Source organism: Leuciscus leuciscus, assembly GCF_965113295.1.
Source record: "Leuciscus leuciscus genome assembly, chromosome: 15".
Lineage (NCBI taxonomy): Eukaryota > Metazoa > Chordata > Actinopteri > Cypriniformes > Leuciscidae > Leuciscus > Leuciscus leuciscus.
The window spans coordinates 4100953-4124645 of record NC_138739.1 but is presented as its reverse complement, the minus strand read 5'-3'; the positions used below and the strand labels follow the sequence as shown (position 1 = coordinate 4124645).

At 40.2% G+C, this 23693-nt stretch overlaps 2 long non-coding RNA genes across 2 annotated transcripts in view; one reads left to right on the top strand and one right to left on the bottom strand.

The window, feature by feature from the left end:
* The window catches only part of LOC309476443, a 29534-nt gene extending 10596 nt beyond the window's left edge, over positions 1-18938 (bottom strand). Inside the window, exons 1-2 of the long non-coding RNA XR_014198155.1 lie at positions 18780-18938; positions 15857-16048 (exon numbers count right to left, since the gene is read on the bottom strand). This is a non-coding gene — a long non-coding RNA (uncharacterized lncRNA). The remainder of the gene's footprint in view (positions 1-15856; positions 16049-18779) is intronic.
* LOC309476505 overlaps positions 1-23693 on the top strand; it is a 241570-nt gene that overhangs the window by 91434 nt on the left and 126443 nt on the right. The gene's annotated exons all lie outside the window — the stretch shown is intronic.

The following is a 23693-nucleotide window of genomic DNA, read 5'->3' as shown; positions in this document are numbered from 1 at the left end:
CTGTGATTTATGAGCTCAATAAACACACACGTGTTCATCTGTCCCTGTAACATCCAGACAAGATTCACGTTACCTCTGTGATTTATAAGCTCAATAAACACACGTGTTCATCTGTCCCTGTAACATCCAGACAAGATTCACGTTACCTCTGTGATTTATGAGCTCAATAAACACACGTGTTCATCTGTCCCTGTAACATCCAGACAAGATTCACGTTACCTCTGTGATTTATAAGCTCAATAAACACACGTGTTCATCTGTTCCTGTAACATCCAGACAAGATTCACGTTACCTCTGTGATTTATAAGCTCAATAAACACACACGTGTTCATCTGTCCCTGTAACATCCAGACAAGATTCACGATACCTCTGTGATTTATAAGCTCAATAAACACACGTGTTCATCTGTTCCTGTAACATCCAGACAAGATTCATGTTACCTCTGTGATTTATAAGCTCAATAAACACACACACGTTCATCTGACCCTGTAACATCTAGACAAGATTCATGTTACCTCTGTGATTTATGAGCTCAATAAACACACGTGTTCATCTGACCCTGTAACATCCAGACAAGATTCACGTTACCTCTGTGATTTATAAGCTCAATAAACACACGTTCATCTGACCCTGTAACATCCAGACAAGATTCATGTTACCTCTGTGATTTATGAGCTCAATAAACACACACGTGTTCATCTGACCCTGTAACATCTAGACAAGATTCACGTTACCTCTGTGATTTATGAGCTCAATAAACACACGTGTTCATCTGACCCTGTAACATCCAGACAAGATTCACGTTACCTCTGTGATTTATAAGCTCAATAAACACACACGTGTTCATCTGTCCCTGTAACATCCAGACAAGATTCATGTTACCTCTGTGATTTATGAGCTCAATAAACACACACGTGTTCATCTGTCCCTGTAACATCCAGACAAGATTCACGTTACCTCTGTGATTTATAAGCTCAATAAACACACACGTGTTCATCTGACCCTGTAACATCCAGACAAGATTCACGTTACCTCTGTGATTTATGAGCTCAATAAACACACGTTCATCTGTCCCTGTAACATCCAGACAAGATTCATGTTACCTCTGTGATTTATGAGCTCAATAAACACACGTGTTCATCTGACCCTGTAACATCTAGACAAGATTCACGTTACCTCTGTGATTTATAAGCTCAATAAACACACGTGTTCATCTGTTCCTGTAACATCCAGACAAGATTCATGTTACCTCTGTGATTTATGAGCTCAATAAACACACGTTCATCTGACCCTGTAACATCTAGACAAGATTCATGTTACCTCTGTGATTTATAAGCTCAATAAACACACACGTGTTCATCTGTCCCTGTAACATCCAGACAAGATTCACGTTACCTCTGTGATTTATGAGCTCAATAAACACACGTGTTCATCTGACCCTGTAACATCCAGACAAGATTCACGTTACCTCTGTGATTTATAAGCTCAATAAACACACGTGTTCATCTGACCCTGTAACATCCAGACAAGATTCACGTTACCTCTGTGATTTATGAGCTCAATAAACACACGTTCATCTGTCCCTGTAACATCCAGACAAGATTCAGGTTACCTCTGTGATTTATGAGCTCAATAAACACACGTGTTCATCTGTCCCTGTAATATCCAGACAAGATTCACGTTACCTCTGTGATTTATAAGCTCAATAAACACACACGTGTTCATCTGTCCCTGTAACATCCAGACAAGATTCATGTTACCTCTGTGATTTATAAGCTCAATAAACACACACGTGTTCATCTGTCCCTGTAACATCCAGACAAGATTCATGTTACCTCTGTGATTTATAAGCTCAATAAACACACACGTGTTCATCTGTCCCTGTAACATCCAGACAAGATTCACGTTACCTCTGTGATTTATAAGCTCAATAAACACACGTGTTCATCTGACCCTGTAACATCCAGACAAGATTCACGTTACCTCTGTGATTTATAAGCTCAATAAACACACGTTCATCTGACCCTGTAACATCCAGACAAGATTCACGTTACCTCTGTGATTTATAAGCTCAATAAACACACGTGTTCATCTGTCCCTGTAATATCCAGACAAGATTCACGTTACCTCTGTGATTTATGAGCTCAATAAACACACACGTGTTCATCTGTCCCTGTAACATCCAGACAAGATTCACGTTACCTCTGTGATTTATAAGCTCAATAAACACACGTGTTCATCTGACCCTGTAACATCCAGACAAGATTCACGTTACCTCTGTGATTTATAAGCTCAATAAACACACGTGTTCATCTGACCCTGTAACATCCAGACAAGATTCCCGTTACCTCTGTGATTTATGAGCTCAATAAACACACGTGTTCATCTGTCCCTGTAACATCCAGACAAGATTCACGTTACCTCTGTGATTTATAAGCTCAATAAACACACACGTGTTCATCTGTCCCTGTAATATCCAGACAAGATTCACGTTACCTCTGTGATTTATGAGCTCAATAAACACACGTTCATCTGTCCCTGTAACATCCAGACAAGATTCACGTTACCTCTGTGATTTATGAGCTCAATAAACACACGTGTTCATCTGTTCCTGTAATATCCAGACAAGATTCACGTTACCTCTGTGATTTATAAGCTCAATAAACACACGTGTTCATCTGTCCCTGTAACATCTAGACAAGATTCACGTTACCTCTGTGATTTATGAGCTCAATAAACACACGTGTTCATCTGTCCCTGTAACATTCAGACAAGATTCCCGTTACCTCTGTGATTTATGAGCTCAATAAACACACGTGTTCATCTGACCCTGTAACATCTAGACAAGATTCACGTTACCTCTGTGATTTATGAGCTCAATAAACACACGTGTTCATCTGTCCCTGTAACATCTAGACAAGATTCACGTTACCTCTGTGATTTATGAGCTCAATAAACACACGTGTTCATCTGACCCTGTAACATCTAGACAAGATTCACGTTACCTCTGTGATTTATGAGCTCAATAAACACACACGTGTTCATCTGACCCTGTAACATTCAGACAAGATTCACGTTACCTCTGTGATTTATGAGCTCAATAAACACACGTGTTCATCTGACCCTGTAACATCTAGACAAGATTCACGTTACCTCTGTGATTTATGAGCTCAATAAACACACACGTGTTCATCTGACCCTGTAACATTCAGACAAGATTCATGTTACCTCTGTGATTTATGAGCTCAATAAACACACACGTGTTCATCTGACCCTGTAACATCTAGACAAGATTCACGTTACCTCTGTGATTTATGAGCTCAATAAACACACACGTGTTCATCTGACCCTGTAACATTCAGACAAGATTCCCGTTACCTCTGTGATTTATGAGCTCAATAAACACACGTGTTCATCTGACCCTGTAACATCTAGACAAGATTCACGTTTCCTCTGTGATTTATGAGCTCAATAAACACACACGTGTTCATCTGACCCTGTAACATTCAGACAAGATTCCCGTTACCTCTGTGATTTATGAGCTCAATAAACACACGTGTTCATCTGTCCCTGTAACATCCAGACAAGATTCCCGTTACCTCTGTGATTTATGAGCTCAATAAACACACGTGTTCATCTGACCCTGTAACATCCAGACAAGATTCACGTTACCTCTGTGATTTATGAGCTCAATAAACACACGTGTTCATCTGACCCTGTAACATCTAGACAAGATTCCCGTTACCTCTGTGATTTATGAGCTCAATAAACACACGTGTTCATCTGTCCCTGTAACATCCAGACAAGATTCCCGTTACCTCTGTGATTTATGAGCTCAATAAACACACGTGTTCATCTGACCCTGTAACATTCAGACAAGATTCCCGTTACCTCTGTGATTTATGAGCTCAATAAACACACGTGTTCATCTGTCCCTGTAACATCCAGACAAGATTCCCGTTACCTCTGTGATTTATGAGCTCAATAAACACACGTGTTCATCTGACCCTGTAACATCCAGACAAGATTCACGTTACCTCTGTGATTTATGAGCTCAATAAACACACGTGTTCATCTGTCCCTGTAACATTCAGACAAGATTCACGTTACCTCTGTGATTTATGAGCTCAATAAACACACGTGTTCATCTGACCCTGTAACATCCAGACAAGATTCCCGTTACCTCTGTGATTTATGAGCTCAATAAACACACGTGTTCATCTGTCCCTGTAACATCCAGACAAGATTCCCGTTACCTCTGTGATTTATGAGCTCAATAAACACACGTGTTCATCTGACCCTGTAACATCCAGACAAGATTCCCGTTACCTCTGTGATTTATGAGCTCAATAAACACACACGTGTTCATCTGACCCTGTAACATCTAGACAAGATTCACGTTACCTCTGTGATTTATGAGCTCAATAAACACACGTGTTCATCTGTCCCTGTAACATTCAGACAAGATTCCCGTTACCTCTGTGATTTATGAGCTCAATAAACACACGTGTTCATCTGACCCTGTAACATCTAGACAAGATTCACGTTACCTCTGTGATTTATGAGCTCAATAAACACACGTGTTCATCTGACCCTGTAACATCTAGACAAGATTCACGTTACCTCTGTGATTTATGAGCTCAATAAACACACGTGTTCATCTGACCCTGTAACATCCAGACAAGATTCACGTTACCTCTGTGATTTATGAGCTCAATAAACACACGTGTTCATCTGACCCTGTAACATCCAGACAAGATTCACGTTACCTCTGTGATTTATGAGCTCAATAAACACACACACACGTTCATCTGTCCCTGTAACATTCAGACAAGATTCCCGTTACCTCTGTGATTTATAAGCTCAATAAACACACGTGTTCATCTGACCCTGTAACATCCAGACAAGATTCACGTTACCTCTGTGATTTATGAGCTCAATAAACACACACACGTTCATCTGACCCTGTAACATCTAGACAAGATTCACGTTACCTCTGTGATTTATGAGCTCAATAAACACACACGTGTTCATCTGTCCCTGTAATATCCAGACAAGATTCCCGTTACCTCTGTGATTTATGAGCTCAATAAACACACGTGTTCATCTGACCCTGTAACATCCAGACAAGATTCACGTTACCTCTGTGATTTATGAGCTCAATAAACACACACACGTTCATCTGTCCCTGTAATATCCAGACAAGATTCCCGTTACCTCTGTGATTTATGAGCTCAATAAACACACGTGTTCATCTGACCCTGTAACATCTAGACAAGATTCACGTTACCTCTGTGATTTATGAGCTCAATAAACACACGTGTTCATCTGTTCCTGTAATATCCAGACAAGATTCACGTTACCTCTGTGATTTATAAGCTCAATAAACACACGTGTTCATCTGACCCTGTAACATCCAGACAAGATTCACGTTACCTCTGTGATTTATGAGCTCAATAAACACACACGTGTTCATCTGTCCCTGTAACATTCAGACAAGATTCCCGTTACCTCTGTGATTTATGAGCTCAATAAACACACGTGTTCATCTGTTCCTGTAATATCCAGACAAGATTCACGTTACCTCTGTGATTTATGAGCTCAATAAACACACGTGTTCATCTGTCCCTGTAACATTCAGACAAGATTCCCGTTACCTCTGTGATTTATGAGCTCAATAAACACACACGTGTTCATCTGTCCCTGTAACATCTAGACAAGATTCACGTTACCTCTGTGATTTATGAGCTCAATAAACACACACGTGTTCATCTGACCCTGTAACATCTAGACAAGATTCACGTTACCTCTGTGATTTATGAGCTCAATAAACACACACGTGTTCATCTGACCCTGTAACATCTAGACAAGATTCACGTTACCTCTGTGATTTATGAGCTCAATAAACACACACGTGTTCATCTGACCCTGTAACATCTAGACAAGATTCACGTTACCTCTGTGATTTATGAGCTCAATAAACACACACGTGTTCATCTGTCCCTGTAACATTCAGACAAGATTCCCGTTACCTCTGTGATTTATGAGCTCAATAAACACACGTGTTCATCTGACCTTGTAACATCTAGACAAGATTCACGTTACCTCTGTGATTTATGAGCTCAATAAACACACGTGTTCATCTGACCCTGTAACATCTAGACAAGATTCACGTTACTTCTGTGATTTATAAGCTCAATAAACACACGTGTTCATCTGTCCCTGTAATATCCAGACAAGATTCACGTTACCTCTGTGATTTAAAAGCTCAATAAACACACGTGTTCATCTGTCCCTGTAATATCCAGACAAGATTCACGTTACCTCTGTGATTTATGAGCTCAATAAACACACGTGTTCATCTGACCCTGTAACATCTAGACAAGATTCACGTTACCTCTGTGATTTATGAGCTCAATAAACACACGTGTTCATCTGACCCTGTAACATCTAGACAAGATTCACGTTACCTCTGTGATTTATGAGCTCAATAAACACACGTGTTCATCTGACCCTGTAACATCTAGACAAGATTCACGTTACCTCTGTGATTTATGAGCTCAATAAACACACGTGTTCATCTGACCCTGTAACATCTAGACAAGATTCACGTTACCTCTGTGATTTATGAGCTCAATAAACACACACGTGTTCATCTGTCCCTGTAACATTCAGACAAGATTCCCGTTACCTCTGTGATTTATGAGCTCAATAAACACACACGTGTTCATCTGTCCCTGTAACATTCAGACAAGATTCCCGTTACCTCTGTGATTTATGAGCTCAATAAACACACGTGTTCATCTGACCCTGTAACATCCAGACAAGATTCATGTTACCTCTGTGATTTATGAGCTCAATAAACACACACGTGTTCATCTGTCCCTGTAACATCTAGACAAGATTCACGTTACCTCTGTGATTTATGAGCTCAATAAACACACACGTGTTCATCTGTCCCTGTAACATTCAGACAAGATTCCCGTTACCTCTGTGATTTATGAGCTCAATAAACACACACGTGTTCATCTGTCCCTGTAACATCCAGACAAGATTCCCGTTACCTCTGTGATTTATGAGCTCAATAAACACACGTGTTCATCTGACCCTGTAACATCTAGACAAGATTCACGTTACCTCTGTGATTTATGAGCTCAATAAACACACGTGTTCATCTGACCCTGTAACATCCAGACAAGATTCCCGTTACTTCTGTGATTTATGAGCTCAATAAACACACGTGTTCATCTGTTCCTGTAATATCCAGACAAGATTCACGTTACCTCTGTGATTTATGAGCTCAATAAACACACGTGTTCATCTGTTCCTGTAATATCCAGACAAGATTCACGTTACCTCTGTGATTTATAAGCTCAATAAACACACGTGTTCATCTGTTCCTGTAATATCCAGACAAGATTCACGTTACCTCTGTGATTTATAAGCTCAATAAACACACGTGTTCATCTGTTCCTGTAACATTCAGACAAGATTCCCGTTACCTCTGTGATTTATAAGCTCAATAAACACACGTGTTCATCTGTTCCTGTAATATCCAGACAAGATTCACGTTACCTCTGTGATTTATAAGCTCAATAAACACACGTGTTCATCTGACCCTGTAACATCCAGACAAGATTCATGTTACCTCTGTGATTTATGAGCTCAATAAACACACGTGTTCATCTGTTCCTGTAATATCCAGACAAGATTCACGTTACCTCTGTGATTTATGAGCTCAATAAACACACACGTGTTCATCTGTCCCTGTAACATTCAGACAAGATTCCCGTTACTTCTGTGATTTATAAGCTCAATACTACATTTACATGTTGAGGTTGTTGCTGATGTGTTAACTCATTTTTTATCCAACATAAATGTTCCTCAATTTATCAACAGTACAAATAAAATATATAACTTATGTTTACTTTATAGATTTGTTTATTCACCTTCCTTACAGATAATTTTTCTAATATAAGTGTTGACAACAGTGAATTCTCTTACATAATAGCACACATTCATCACTCAGATGTCTATTTCATGTTGTGATGTGCTCATCTGCAATTTTAGAATATTTTAGAATATTTTCCTGTCAGATGTAAATAGAAATTTAAAATGAGCGTCTTTAAGATGTATATGGTTTATGTAAATCCACTTTGGAGACGTAAATGTGTGCTTACTGGAGCTCCCCTGATAGCTATACATAATAAAACGTGTTTTTACAGCAAAATCACCCGCAGAATGGGCGTGGCCTACGGCTATAATTGAGCCCATTGTCCGCCTGGGACTTCAGATTTAATCTCCTGATTCGCTGATCTCCGGATAAGAAGCCTTCTCACCGCCGTCGAAAAGCCCGCAGCGGAACAAGCCACCTGCCTTGCAGTTCTCAGGACGTCGGCATTCCTGGTTTTTCAACTGGACGCCGCCTTAAGCCGCTGTTCTGCTGTGCCATCCGGCAAATGCCTCGAATCGGCAGACCGTCAGACCACAGTTTCAATCTCCCCCCCCGCTCAGGCTGGAAGTTTAATAAACGTAGCGTGTGTGCCTACTGTATTGTACGCACCCCTACACACAAACACTGTTTTCACAGTCTCAATCTTTCCCCCCGCTCAGGCTGGAAGTTTAATAAACGTAGCGTGTGTGCCTACTGTATTGTACGCACCCCTACACACAAACACTGTTTTCACAGTCTCAAACTTTTCCCCAGCTCACGCTGGAAGTTTAATAAAAGTAGCGCGTGTGCCTGCTGTACAACATGCATCCCTACACACAAACACTACCAACACTGTATTAACTCTCCCCCCCCAGCCAGCGTGGGAGAGACAATAAACGTTGATTGTGTGCCCACTGTAAAGTATGCACCTCTACACATAAAAACTGTTCCTACATCAGTTTTCCCTCTAGCTCACGCTGGAGACTTGATAACGAGTGTGCCCTCTGTAGGCGCGCGGCCCCGCTCATGACCACTGTTCACATTCACTGTTCGCACGACCGGATCCCTATCTCACAGCGGCCCGTCTCCAGCTTTTATTCAACCCCTAGCTATACGGGCCAAGGTCTGTGAGGCTATCACCGGTATATCAGAATGGGTGTTGAACATAATAAAACGAGGCTACTCGCTACAGTTTGCTCACAGACCCTCGCGCTTTTCAGCGTGGTCGAAACAAGAATGAGAAAGGACGTTGCACACGTTCTTTGCACTGAGGTGCTCAAACTGTTGGAAAAGGGAGCTGTCGAAGCAGTCCCCCCCTCACAAAGCGAGTCAGGCTTTTACAGCCGCTACTTCCTCGTTCCGAAGAAGGATGGCGGCCTCCGGCCCATCCTAGATCTCAGACACCTGAACAAAGCGCTGATGAAGCGCCCGTTCAGAATGCTGACAACCAAACAAATCCTCGCACAAATTCGCCCGAGGGATTGGTTTTTCTCAGTGGATCTGAAAGATGCTTTTTTTTTCATATCCAAATATCGCCTCATCACAGGCCGTTTCTGAGATTCGCCTTGAGGCGCAGGCTTACCAGCACACAGTACTACCGTTCGGCCTATCGCTGGCACCTCGTACATTACAAAGTGTATGGATGCGGTACTTACCCCCCTGAGACAGCGGGGAGTGCGAGTACTAAACTACCTCGACGATTGGCTGGTTTTAGCTCAATCAGAGGCAGAGTTGATAACTCACAGACTCACAGTGGTTTCGAGGAGAAAAGTGATCTCGACAGACACCTCCAACCTAGGTCCGTCTGTGGCCTTTTGTCAAGCCTGGAGAAGCGCCTACACATAAACTGTCTAGAGATGAGAGCTGTTGCTCTATCACTGAAAGCCTTTCTCCCATATTTGAAAGGCTACCATGTCCTCAGTGGTGTCTTGCGTAAATCGCCAGGGCAGCCTCAGGTCGAACAACCTGCACGCCATGGCCAGGAGTCTCATTCTATGGACTCAGCACAATCTGTGCTCACTGAAAGCAGCGCATGTGCCAGGCATTCTGAACCAGGGTGCGGATATGGTGTCCAGAGACAATGTTCCCCCAGGGGAATGGTCTCTCCACCCTCTAACGGTTCAGCTAATATGGAGCATCTTCTGCGAGGCAGAGGTCGACCTCTTCGCCTCAGAAGACAACGCTCATTGCCGAATGTTTTTCTCAAAGAACAGGGACGCGCTTGCCCACGAATGGCCGAGCCGCCCTCTATATGCATTTCCTCCGGTCACGATGCTACCACAGGTTATTGAACAGATCAGGGAAAGCAAGTGTGCAGTGCTACTAATGGCCCCTCTCTGGAAAGACCCAGTTATGGTTCTCCCAGTTGACACAACTGCTGAAAACAGCCCCATGGCCAATTCCGCTGAGGAGAGATCTCCAGATCGCTTGGTAATGATGGCTGCGGCCTTACTCTAAAGATTATTTCATTTTTATATGTTGTTGAATATGGTTTATTAAAAAATAAACATGCGAGAGCGTGTTATAGGCTGTCATGTTTTAGTCAGATATGACGACGCTACTGCAACACGCATCACCGCAGATGAGAAACTGCATCAACGTGCAAACTATCGCAAATCAAAGTGAAAGTAAGTCGCAGACGCTTAACACACAATCATCTTCATTAAATGTAAAGAAACGAAATGATCTTACCAGGGCTGTTTCCGCTTTCTCTTATTGCGGGCTTTGATTCAGAAATTTTAGCTAATGATCAATAAAATAATGTATCTCGTGGCTTTCGGTGACGTGCACTCCATTAAATCTGCATATAGCGGGAATTGAAGATCGGATTTATATCAGCAAAACAACAACAACACACATTTATGTAACCAGGTGTAAATGGAATCGTTTTGATAAATCAGATTGGAATCCGATCTGAGAAAACGCATGAAGTGGCCTGGTGTAAACAGCCCCTAGACATAGGTGAAAAATGTATCCCGACCCGACCCCGATTTTTTTAAATACTTTTTTATATTCTTTTTTTTATATATAAAAAATATAGACCTACCTACCGTCCCTTTTTTTCTTTTTTTTGCTGTTACTGCAAACCAAAATATTTTTAAGGATGGCCTGATGCTATAGCACTGGCTTATGAATCTAAGGGCCTTCATTGCCCCTTAGGTATCAGAGCTCATTTCATGAGAGGCATGGCCTCGTCTTGGGCTTGGTCAAGTGGAATAACCATTGAAGATATCTGTGCGGAGGCCGGCTGGGCCTCACAGTCCACATTTATCAGGTTTTATAACCTACAAGTCCCTGCTTTGCATTCAAGGGTACTTTCAATTCGAAATGTGTAAGCACAAACCCCCCATAAAACTTGGGCCCGATACATATCCGGTCCTGTTTTTAACACGAACTACGGTTCCCATACATATACATATTATATATGTTATTATTAGGGTTTGGCCCTCATTAGGCCCACTCCTTGTTTTTTCCCTTATGAAGCCGTCACTGACCAGCTTATTGGGTTCATACTTTACTCTTTACAGCCTCAGGCATCTTTGCCTTGGGCTAATATTAGAGCGAAGTTAAGCACGCACAGCGTTTTGAAGGGGGTTCCCATAGCATAAGCTACTTATGCAATAGGAGAGACCTCTCGAAAGGGAACATCTCGGTTACTAATGTAACCTCGGTTCCCTGAGATGAGGGAATGAGTATTGCGTAACTTGCCGTGCTTGTGCTTTGATCAAGGGAATCACTTCAGTCGATTTAACCTGAAATCCCAGGCGGACAATGGGCTCAATTATAGCCGTAGGCCACACCCATTCTGGCGGGCTCTGACGCGTCAGGGCGCGAAGTGTACTGATTGGTTCACGCGTCTGAGCCGCCCCGCCATAGGTTCGTGCAGTTGCCGCAGCACAGCCATTACCCACTCTCGCCGTTCATCTGTGTATGCTGTGCAGCTGCACTGCGTTTTAAAATTTTGGCTTCAATATTCTCGAGAAAAGGAGTTTTCCCATAGCGTAAGCTACTTACGCAATACTCCAGTGGTGTAGTCTAGTTTTTTGTAGTGAGTATACTCTAATATAAGACCCCCAGACCGAGTTAGACCGAACTTTTATTTTGGTGGGTTGTAGACATTTGAGTTTCTGTGTGTTTTAATAAACTATTATTATTATTATTATTATTATTAGGCCTGAAGTATACTCTGTGCAATAGTAATATATTTCTGTTATAATTTCTTCAAGTTATACAGAACTTTTATTTTGACAGGTTGTCGTAAAGACATAACAGTTTCTGTGTGTATATGAAACGAATGAATGACGATAGTTTTATCAAATGAAATGGTGAAATTCTCATCAAGTGACTCTCATAGCAGCTCTGCGATGAAATGCACATGTGTAGCCTACATCATGTCTCAATACAGTGAAACGCTGAAAACACCACGAGCGTGAGTCACGCGTGCTTGTGTGTGTGTGTGTGTGTAGTGGAGCATACACTGAGCGCTCATTCCCAGAGACGCGTAGAACAATCGCAGTCTCTTTTAGCTTTAATATTCATAGACACTAGCAGCTAGTCCATATCGAGATTTGATTCATTGTACAGCAGCTACTTTTGATTTATTCATTCAAAAATAGCCTAATTCCGTGACATTCTGCTTTATATAGCAAGTTCCATTTGTGACTGGATTCCGCGATTCGATCCGTCGCTTCGCAAACACAGACGGGGTGAATTTATGAATGAAAGTGTGAAAGTTCTGACACAAAACGAAGTTGATACGTATCCTCACGCTTTTTTAAGTGGGTATACGCAAATCCTTGGCCTTTTCTAGTGGGTATACGGCGTATACCTGCGTATCACGTAGACTACACCACTGCAATACTCGTTCCCTCATCTCAGGGAACCGAGGTTACGTTAGGAACCGAGAAGATTCGTACATACTTTTTCGCTCACCTACTGCTTTTCCCCTACTATATAGTAGGGAAGTATGCGGTTTCGAACGCAGCCTATGTCTATAAAGGCTCATATTTTATTTATTTGATGTCTGACTGAGACATGTGGGACCTGAGAGAGCGGTCTAGCATTTGCCATCTAGTCACAACCAATACATAGGCTACACTTAAATAGCCTATACAGTAGCATTTCATCTTTTATAAAATGAGATTTTGGCCAAATCAGTGTTGTTTTTGGCAGCCCTTTTAGTTTTAGTCTAATGCTGCGTTCACACCAAACGCGAATCTGCGTCAAAATTCGCGCCTGCCGCGTCTAGTTATACGCGTGACCACTTTGTGTGCATTCGCGCGTCAAGAGCGAAATAAGTTTGAAGCGAAATTTACGCGCGTCACGCGCGTCAGAGGCGAAAGTTTCAAAAGTTTCGAACCCCGTTGGCGGCCATCTTTTTACAAGATGTCTGTTATTGATCGGTCATTTATCGAGAGAGTCGCCGCTCTGTATTTGCTCTGGAGAGCAGAACAGCGGCGTAGGGATCATCGTCGCTGTACTCGGGTCCACCAGACCCTCCGGAGGGTTTCAGGAGTTTCACAATTTGCTCCAGGAGCTAGGTTTGGTGGACCTAACGGTGAGGACGCTGACGAGGACCGCATAGGCCGTAAGGCCTCGGCCTCGAGTGGTCGCTGCCTGACGAGCCCGCGCTCTACAGCCCGGCGCGAGGTTCACCCTCGCCCGCACCCACCTAATCTGTCATTTATTTTTGTTTTGATAATAAATGGAGTCAGCCTCCAAAGGTGAAACCTGTCCTGTGATTTTTGTTTTTATACACTAAATTGTGTTTGTTGTCTTTACATTAGAATAATAATGTTTCATTATAATCTAGAATAGATATGGAATAAATAGCATTCAATACAAAATGAGTATCTCTCATATATTGAAATCGAGTTTTTATGTGAAAGATTTGCTTTGTTGTGCATTTTAGTCATATTACAAAATAATTGATTGAGGCCAAACATAAAATAACATTGTAAACTGTCACTTCACCACGTGACAGCAGCAAGCAGGCTTCTGATTGGTTAACGCGGCGCGAATTGACGCAGAAGTTCAGATTTTTCAACTCGGGCGGCAGACGCGAATTCGCGTCAAACGCGTGAATGCACAAATAGCACTAATAAATTTCGCGCGTAACCAAACGCTCAATTCGCGCGAATGAGGCGAATTCGCGTCTACCGCGCCGCGCTAAACGCCTCATTCGCGCCGCAAGACCTCCAGACGCGCGTAAACGCGTCTTACCATTGACTTAACATTGAAATCACTCGCGCCAGACGCATATTCGCGTTTGGTGTGAACGCACCATTAGTCTTAGTCTTTTGGACGAAAATGCTTTTTAGTTTTAGTCACATTTTAGTCACTTATGAACTTGATAGTTTTAGTCAAGTTTTAGTCGACGAAAACGCAAAAAGGTTTTAGTCAAGTTTTAAAAAAAAAAAATAACTTAGTCTTTAAAAAATTAATTTAGGTTAAAAAGTATTGGACATGGGCTTAGGTTTGACAGGTTGTAGCAAGTGTTGCAATTCATAATTTTTTTTTAATTTTTTTGAAAAATAACCCCTGAAATGATGACTTCTGGTGAATATTGTGGAAACTAATTGATACATTTAGATAAATATATTTCATACCTTATAGCATATTATAATACAACTTATTAGGACTAGCCTATATATTTATAGAATAGCAAAGTAGGCCTAATCAATAACGTTATAAGTTACAAGACTGAACCACATAGATGTGAATATATATAAGGGCTATTTTGCTAACAATGAACCATGGATTTGTTTCGTTTATAATACGTTTTATTTTTAACTTAAACAAATACAACATATAACATTCAAAACTCACCGGCTTAGACTGTATTTGAAGAAAAATAAACACAACAGTTTTCTGTAGCCTTGTGTGCGAACTTATTCAATAGAATTATTAGATTATCTCCTGATGCGTGCTGCACACGTATCACACACTCCGCCGTGACAAACAGAAAAAACGCGACGGCATATGGTACAATTGGCCTTGTATTCATTGTCCCTCACGCATTCCAGCCACGGGTAGTCATTTTCCCATTCAATTTTACATTTCTGTGCTCTTTTCTTTTTCGCCGGCTGCTCGGAGGTAATCATTTTTACATTTCCCGCTGTTGTCACTTGTCGTCATCGTTGCTACGATACGTGACTCACAATGCGAAACGACCAATTAAAAGGGCATTCTCTGATGATGTTCCAAGATGTTAAAAACGCTACGCTGATCATAGACAAACAGGGGGAGAAATTTGCCGTCTCGTCTCGTCAACGAAAACTCGAAAACGTCTCGTCATGTTTTAGTCATCTTAGAGACATTTTTAGCTAGTCATCGTCGCGTTATCGTCATAAAAAAAAGGTGCGTCAACGAAATCATTTCGTTATCGTCATCGTTGACGAAAACAACACTGGGCCAAATGTATTTTACAACAGGAAAAACTGAGCACTCATCTAGCTACAACAAACTAGTTTGTAACCTGTTGATGAAAATGTAATGTGATGCCGCCGGCGCCGTTTTAATGCGAACACAATTAATGCGTTCGCATTTACGAATTAACACGTTTAACAAATTGAACAAATTAAATACTCCACACAGCAATTCCAGACACAAGCAGAAACAGTTTCTGTGAGAATATCCTGTTTCGATGACCCAAGGCAATGAGATATGAGATATAATGCAGGTAAGTTAGTCCTTTCTATCCCAACATGTACCATGCAGTAGCAACTGTACCATTGGTACATCTAAAGAAGGTAGGTAAAAGGAGTCCTTCAACAAACAAAATATTAAAGATTAGTATAAACCTCAAAAACAATGGAATACAATTTATACAGCCACCATTGAATATGAAACAAAAGAACCTTACTTTGATTGAGCATAAAACGATACGTTACCCAATCAGGACATAAGTAAAGGTAAGGTTACCTATTCGATAGAAGGATTGGACTGTAATAGGTGATGATTTATTATTTCTAGCTTTCCTCAATGGTGTGTCGATCAGAACACACTGGATTCGATCAGTTCCATGCAAAGGAGGTTTATTGCTGACAGTTTTGGCTATGCACACAACAGCAGTACACAGGTTGCTTAAAGTATTTAGATGAGTGTGTTTGTGGTCTACAAAGGGAAAGAAATAAAGATATATATTAACAAATGTCTCTAGTATTATTATACAAACATTACTTCCAAATCTACATTTCTCAAATAAAGAATTATCAGGTTCGATTCTATATTAAATAAAGAAATCAATATACAAGCAACGAAAGTATGCAACACCGCCACCCAGTGGTCAGAAATTGCATGATATTCAAATATGGAAGTAGAATAATGTCAAATGTTTTTGAAATAAAAAGCCTGTTGAATTGCACTACTTGAAAAAAAAAATAGGCATTGCATTAACCATGCTTGCATTTTAATGCATTGTATTTTTAGTGCTTACATTTTTATGGGCTGAAATTCAACATGGTTGAATATTTAAGCTGTGAATATTTCAATTAAAAACATTTCAAACACCTTTTCATTATTAAAAATTCAATAATCCATATTCACCTTTCATATTTCACTTCCAAAATATTCAAACTGTTTAAAAATACAACCAATAATATTCAACAGGCAATTTTCGGTCCATTTTATTTCGCTTTGCAAATTTGCTTCCACAAATTCAGTGGTTCAAATTCGACAGTAAATTCAACATTGACGTCCAGGAACTGCAGGAAAAGCAGTAGATTGCCGAGCATACTCTCCATCTGCTGTTAGTCGACCTCACCATCAGATGGTGCAAAAGCGCTTGTTGTTGACGAAGACATTCATTCATAAAATGAAAATGATTATCTGTGTCAGTATATGCGGAAAAGATGATAAACACACAAAAGCTGTGTTTATGTTTTATTCAATAACTTCATTGTTACTTTCCCTGTGTATTCTACATGTCATCAGCTTTCTCTACCATGAACAGGATTATAATCGGTTTCCCTCAATACCTCATACTCAAGGATTTCCCTTCCGTTGATACAGTGATATGAAATACCAATCTTGCACCTTATTAGGGAAGTAGGCTGTAGGCTATTATATAGGCTACAGGCAAGAAGATGGACTCAGAATATGAACTTAACGCGCAAAGTTTCATGCTGAGCGTTTCGTGATATACTGGCATAAAATCAACACATACATATATATATATATATAGTATGCATACGTGTATTGCATTAGCTTAAACTGTCACAGCACTTGCATATTGTCCTCCTATTGTTAGTTTAACTGTAAATCGCTTTGGATAAAAGCTTCTGCTAAATGACTAAATGTAAAAATTGGCTTGACATTGGACATTCGCACATTTAGGGACCGTCTCTAAAGTTGCATACAACATTGGCATACACGTTTCTAACTTCAATAGCAAACTTAAATTTATTTGAATAAATATCAAAAATCCAAAGGGTGTGCATTATGCCTGACACTAAATGAACACTTTACAGTTGGTTTTATGACTGTAAGTCGTTCTATTCAAATGCTATCGGAGTTAGAAACGTGTATACCAAAGTCGTATACACTTTAGAGACGGTCCCTAAATGTGCGAATGTCCAACATCAAGCCATCTGTATGCCAATCTATCACTGGGAAACGCTCAGCATTAAGCTTTGCGCGTTATTCTGAGTCCATCTGCTTGCCAGCGAGTTTGGTCTTTTACATCACTGTAGTCCATTAAGCTACGTTAAGCGTTGTATATGTCCAGCAGGGGAATCCTTAAGTATTGAGGGAAACCCTAATAGCCTGCATGCAGCACATCGCCACAATATAAAGTTAAGGCAACTAAACAACCAAGAGAAATATATGTCAACCTCAAAAATGTAACATTGGATCTGTATATCCGCATCGGGGAATAACATTATAATCTCGTTCACGGTAGAGAAAGATGCATGTAGGCTACACAGGAAAAGTAACCGTGAAGACACTGAATTTAACATAAAACAGCCGTCATAATAATCACAAATACACTTACATTGCTGTAAATGAGTTTTATGAATGAATGACTTGTTCTAACTGTTGCTGGTCTTCAACACGCGCTTTTGCACCATCTGCTGGTGAGGTAGACTAACAGCAGATGGAGAGTATGCTCGGCAATCTACTGCTTTTCCTGCAGTTCCTGGACGTCAATGTTGAATTTACTGTCGAATTTGAACCACTGAATTAGTGGAAGCGAATTTGCAAAGCGAAATAAAATGGACCGAAAATTGCCTGTTGAATATTATTTTTAAACAGTTTGAATATTTTGGAAGTGAAATATGAAAGGTGAATATGGATTATTGAATTTTTAATAATGAAAAGGTGTTTGAAATGTTTTTAATTGAAATATTCACAGCTTAAATATTCAACCATGTTGAATTTCAGCCCATAAAAATTTAAGCACTAAAAATACAATGCATTAAAATGCAAGCATGGTTAATGCAATGCCTATTTTTTTTTCAAGTAGTGCAATTCAACAGGCTTTTTATTTCAAAAACATTTGACATTATTTTACTTCCATATTCAAAACCGAAACCAAATCTGAGGTAATTTAAATGAACGGCACATAATCATAAAGATCGCGTCCTTGAACTCGAAATAACAAGAGTTTCAAATACTAATGTAACGATCACACATACATATGTACAAATCAAACACTGGGTGCAATATAAATACTATAAATTGCAAGTAATATCGAACATAAACGGCACATTCACGAGCCCTCAACCTCACGCGATTAACGGATTCATCTCTCTTAAACATGCATCACTTTATGAAAGTATGACATCAAGGCTTTACAGCTCCTTAACAAGTATTGATCACCAAACTAGGTGAACAGTCAACTTACATATATGTATTGACGCACTTTGCACACACAGTCTTGCTTGTACAGTCCCGCTCGTACAATCCCGCTCTCTGCTGATGATGACTGACAGTAAGTAGCGCATGCGCACATGACTCGGCCTTTCCAACATTACCAGAGGGAAGCCATGATGCTTTCCTCTTACCAAACAGCTCTCTCTTCTTCTACGCCCTACTTGTTTTTAAACTTAGCATAAAGGAACAATAGTGTCCCCTAATGGTGGGTAGTGGAATAGCACCATAAGTAACATTTAACTGTTACATACCCCCCCTGATCAGAAAGAGACTTGTCATAAGCATAACAAGTTTTCAAATTCTGCACATGATAAATCTCCACATTTTCAGGATCATTAAGGAAAGAAACAGAATAGTTGACAGGACCAAGACATTTAACAATTTTAGCCGGACCCTTCCACTTTGTGGCTAATTTAGCCATAAAGCCTTCTTTAGCTCTGGATAAAGGGTGAAACCGGACCCAGACTACATCTCCCACCTGAAATTGACTGAACTTGCATCGCAGGTCATAGTAATGTTTTTGTCTATGTTGAGCTCGTTCCACATTTTTCTTCACAAGGTCAATGAGGTGTTCTTGTCTTTCCAACACACTATAGGCAGGACTACAAGGAGCAGGAGGTCGACGTAAGGCCCTCTCTAACGGTCCCTTTAATTTCCGCCCCATAGCTACTTTGGCTGGCTCTCTTGGAAAAGTAGAATTAATTGCAAACCTAAATTCGGGCAACCATTAATCCCATTGGTGATGCTGATCTCCCACGTACGAAGCAATCATTGTCTTTTGCGATTGATCCGTTCTGTCATATTCGTTTGAGGATGATAGGATGTGGACAATTTTTGTATTACCCCCCACTGCAAATTAAAGAAAGTAGCTGTGAAGTAAACTGAGCTCCACGATCTGACACTAAATAAGCAGGGGTGCCCCATCGAGTAAAGATTTACTCTACTAGGATTCTGGCTATTTGGGAAGCTTTCACCACTCTCAAAGGGAATAACTCCACCCACTTGGAACAGTAGTCAACAATAACTAAGAGATGTTCATTTTGCTTGACACTCTTTGGGAAGGTACCCATCAGATCAACCCCAAGCATGTAACCGGGTTCAACTACTGGTGTGGAGTGTAGATATCCAGACAACTTGGTTAACACATGCTTATACTTTTGACATGTTTGGCAATCTTTGCAATACTTCCACACATCAGTTCTCACATTTGGCCAATAGGCTATGTCCAGAAGTCGAAGAAGGGTTGTTAATATTCCAAGATGGCCGCTTAATGGGTTATCATGTACATATTGCAGAAACTCTTTACGAAAACATATTGGAATGACGAGCTGTAGTTTCTGTCCCTTATTTCCATCAGGTACACTGCGAAACAGTCCTCCATTCTCAAGTACGTAATGTATTCTTGAAATGTCCTGAGAAGTTGGTGAGCTAGCCTTTTTACATAGCTCCTGGATTTCCAAATCATTTTGTTGTACAGTAGTGATCTGATCTAGATCTACAGGTAAATTTGTTGAAAAAGCAGTCGACTTGGTAGCTTTGACTACAGCCAGCAGCTCTGATGATCCTGCGTGTTCTTGGTTTCTGGACAACACATCGGCTACGACATTACATATACCTTTTCTGTAATTAACTGTGAATTGAAAGCCTTGCAGACATATAGTCCACCGTGTGAGACGAGAGTTTGGTTTAGGATGCTGAAAAACCTATGTGAGAGCTGCATGATCTGTGACAACTTCAAAAGGTTGCCCTTCCAAGTATTGTCTACATTTCTCAACAGCCCACACAACAGCCAAACGCTCTTTCTCTGAAGCCAAATACGCTTTTTCTGCTCCTCTTAATAGCCTAGAAGCATATGCTACCACAAGTTCCTCTCCTTCTGTTTCCTGGGTTAATACAGCCCCCAATCCAATCTCACTAGCATCAGTCTGCACCTTGAATGTCTTACTGAAATCTGGAGAGGTTAGTACTGGTGCTTGTGTAAGGTCTTCCTTTATGATCTCCAAGGCACGCTGACATTGCTCAGTCCAAATCCATGAAGCTTTCTTTTGTTTAAGAGCAAGTAAAGGTGCAGCTTTTGATGAGAAATTTGGGATAAAATGGTAGCACCACCCTGCCAAACTCAAGAAACGCTGAACATCCTTAATCGATTGGGGTATTGAAAAATCCTTGTTTCTCTGGCGCATAAGGTCAATAACAAAGTAAAAGTTATCACTGTGAAGCAGCTTTGATACAATCTGTATTGTAAAAAGCTCTATATAAATAAAGGTCACTTAAAGGGTTAGTTCAGGGTTAGTAATTACATTTTACATTACATTTACATTTATGCATTTGGCAGACGCTTTTATCCAAAGCGACTTACATTGTGTTATCCTATACATTTATACATAGGTATGTGTGTAATTACTCACCCTCATGTTGTTCCAACCCCGTAAGACTTTCGTTCATCTTCGGAACACAAATTTTAAGATATTTTTTATTAAATCTTAGAGCTGGATCACTCCTTAATAGGCTTCTAAGGAATTGGAACTTGCTTGCCCAGAAAATGTATTAAAGACATCGTCAATATAGTCCAAGTGACTACAGTGGCTCAATCTTAAGTTTATAAAGCGATGAGAATACTTTTTGTGCGCAAAAACAAAACAAAAATAACGACTTTATTCCACTATTCATTATCTTCTCTCTGGGCCTCGAGTTACTTCACGTAGTATAACTGTGCAGCGCGTCTGTGTTGTACGTCACACGTAGACTTACTATTGGCCCACGCTGGTCATGTGTGTGATGCATACATACATATATTCAAACGCACATAACTATAGAACCAATTCTTAATGCGCATGTGAACGCCATCAGCGTTTATCACAGGTTCGCGTTTAAAGTCTGTGTAGAGAGAATGGTGTCGTCTTAGCGGCCCCTAATTTAATAACAAATGATCGTTGCGAAGGAAGCGAATCAATCAAAACTAACTTTAGCTGGAAAATAACTTTATTAAAGAACCGCTATAAAGCCAAATCAATCTCTGTTACCATAAATTATACGTTTATCTCTGTAAAGCTGCTTTGAAACAATCTACATTGTTAAAAGCGCTATATAAATGAAGATGACTTGACTTGACTTGACTTGTCCACGTCTGTCGCCTTGGTTACTATCAGAGGGCTCTGGTTACTATGGCAATACGAGTGGAAACCAGGGAGAACGCGGATATGATGACTTTGATGGCGACAAAACGGAAATAAAGAATTCTCCAGGTTTGAAAGTTGTTGGAAACAGTAAGGATAATGTAAGTACACAACTAAAAAAATATATAACATAGATATAGTGATTTTTGCTATTTTTAAAGCAAAAAAACAAACAAACATATTATACCTTTAAAACCTTCTTTACATGTTTTAGATAGCAGAAACACAAATAGCGGCAAATCCGAAGAAAACCATTCAGATTTTTATTTTATTATTTTATTTATATTTATATTGATTTAAACTGTGTAAAGAGAACTACTCACCTCAGAAGACACTGAGGACGCTTCTCATTTCTTATTTGTGAATCCTCGTTTCCTTCCCTCGAGTCTCAGCTCCACCCCTGTAGGACGCGTGGGAAGGATACAAGGATATGAATTGAGGACGGAGAAATCAAAGAAAATCTTTTTGTACATTGGAATATTCTTGATCACTCGAGCGTCACTTCAACGCTTCATCAGCGGCACTCAAAGGATCTGCTCTTGTGTTGTTAAAGTTTGGTTATTTAAGAAATGTATCAATAATAATAATAAAGCAAGATGCCTTGTTGAAATTTGTGTGATTTATGGTTTATTTAAACTGCAAAGATAAAGCATAAATATAAATGATTGTGACAGATGTGAAGGGGGAGCAGAATTTATACGTGCGTCAGGTTTCTGGCCAGGAAAAGACTTCCACATAGGAGACACCAGTGCATCCTCGCTCATAACTCCTCATAACTCGCGGTGCAATTGCAGGATTGAGATGTCCTTCAAGATGGCTGAATTCGATCGGTTTCCGGGTCACATGCTGGAGGATGGAGGAGTGAGGAACCGAGGAAGCATCAATTTGAGTATTGAGACGCACCCTGACTGAAGGAAGAGTGAGCTAGTGATGACGTCATCACCGTGAGACGAAATCAAAGGCAGATTATCAAAAACGTGCAAAACATCAATAAAACCAAAAATATGGGTATTTTATGGATTTTATATGTAACAAATAATGGATTTATGCAGTTATATATTTATATGTATATATGTATATATATATATATATATATATATAATACTTTGTGAAGCAAAAACAAAAAAGTAAAAGTAATACGAACAAATTTCTTTTTATTGACTAACAAAATGGCATGTGATGAACTTTACACAATGTGACAAATTTAGATTGAAGATATTTATTACTTAACAGTATTATTGTGTCACGTTTAGTGAGGATGCGGCATCAGACTTCAAAGTGCTGGATCTGAAGATGATCTACTTGCTGTGATTGTTTTTTGTATGTCTGAGTAGAGAAGATGAATGATTGAAGCTCTTCCCACATGCAGTGCAGTGATACGGTTTCTCTCCAGTGTGGATCCTCTCGTGCCTTTTCAGGGATTCTGACCGATTGAATCTCTTGTCGCAGTGTGAGCATTTGTAAGGTTTCTCTCCAGTGTGAATCCTCTGGTGCCGTTTTAAATGTTCAGCGCTAATAAAAGTCTTCTCACACTCAAAGCACATATGATTTCTTACACCAGTGTGTATTTTCTGATGTTCTTTTAAACTCTGCAGACGTGAAAAACTCTTTCCACACAAAGAACATGAATGTGGTTTCTCCTGTGAATGGACTGTCATGTGTCTCTTCAGGTCTGAAGCCCTCAAAAATGTTTTACCACATTGATCACA